Below are 1,237 nucleotides of genomic sequence, written 5' to 3'. Positions count from 1 at the left end.
GCTGCGGGGCCCGGCCCCGCCGGACGCAGCCCCCCAGCCCTCCTCGCCAGCCCCCCGAGCCCCGGCCCTCGCGGGGCAGCCAACACCAGCCTCGTCGTGCCCACCCCGCTGCCACGCGCCACGTCTTCCCCATCGCCCCAAGCAGGGACGGAGCTGGCTTGCCCCGGGGGTCCCCCTCTGGCCTGTCCCCAGAGCCAGGACCACCGGGAAGGTGGAAGAAACCTCGGAGCTGCTACAAGGTGGACCTGGTGGCTGGGGAAAGCAGGGGCCTGATGGAAAAGTCGGCTGGGTCCGTGCACATCCCTGCATGGCCCACGGTGACTGCATCGCGCAGCCCCTCCATCTGGGAGAGGGTGGACTCCAACCTCTAGGATATTTTGGGGTGGGGAAGGGAGGGGGGAATATCTCTTGATTTCTGCAGATGCTGGGGTGGGCAGGGACGGGGTGGGCAAGCACAGAGCAAGGGAACAAATTGCTTAGCAAAGACCTTGGACTGAGCTGGCGTGGGGCGGCTGGGGAGCCTGCGGGAGCGAGGAGCTCGCCGGCCCCACGTGCCCTGGCTCCCATCCTATTTCGCTTGCTCCGGCCAGCGAGAGGCCCTCATGCTTTCTTTGATTTGTTTAATTTTTTTTAGCACAAGTGTATCCTTGGGGGGGCTGGGGAGGGAAAAGGACAAAGAAGGGGTTTCTGGAGCTAATGCTTAATCGAAGGGAGCGATGCAATCCAGAGAAGAGCCCGGCCTTTCCACTGGTACTGGCAAAGAGGAATCGCTGCTTCCACATGGCATTGCTGACTTACCCAGGCTCCTGCTGGCCTCCCAGGCTTGTACCCTTGAAGACAGAGGCAACATGAACTATTTGGGGACCCTGCCAGGCCCAGGCAAGCCCAAGCACACTGAGAGCCACCGATGAACAAAGATCACAGCCGCCACCAGCGCCCTGCTCCGGCACCAAGGCGTCAGCCCCTCTCCAAAGCCAGATGCAGGGAGGAGCCTGGCATCGTCTTCAGCCTCATCAGTCTGTTCCCAGGCGGGGAGGTCTGCTGGGTCCCTCCGCACAGGTTCATGCTGCTCTTCTCAGCTCAGGACCTGGCCCTGCCAATCCAGCATGGCCACCTGAAGCACTGGCCCGGGGCTCACGGGCCCCATCCATCTCACCCCGGGAGGTCAGCCAAAAGCTCCCGGGCTCTTCTGCAGCCTCTCCCATTCCTCAGGGCGGATGAGGTTTGGTGTGGTGGT

This window comes from Apteryx mantelli, chromosome 22 (genome assembly GCF_036417845.1).
Source record: "Apteryx mantelli isolate bAptMan1 chromosome 22, bAptMan1.hap1, whole genome shotgun sequence".
In the NCBI taxonomy this organism is placed as follows: domain Eukaryota; kingdom Metazoa; phylum Chordata; class Aves; order Apterygiformes; family Apterygidae; genus Apteryx; species Apteryx mantelli.
The sequence above is the reverse complement of the archived record's forward strand: the minus strand, read 5'-3'. Positions refer to the sequence as shown.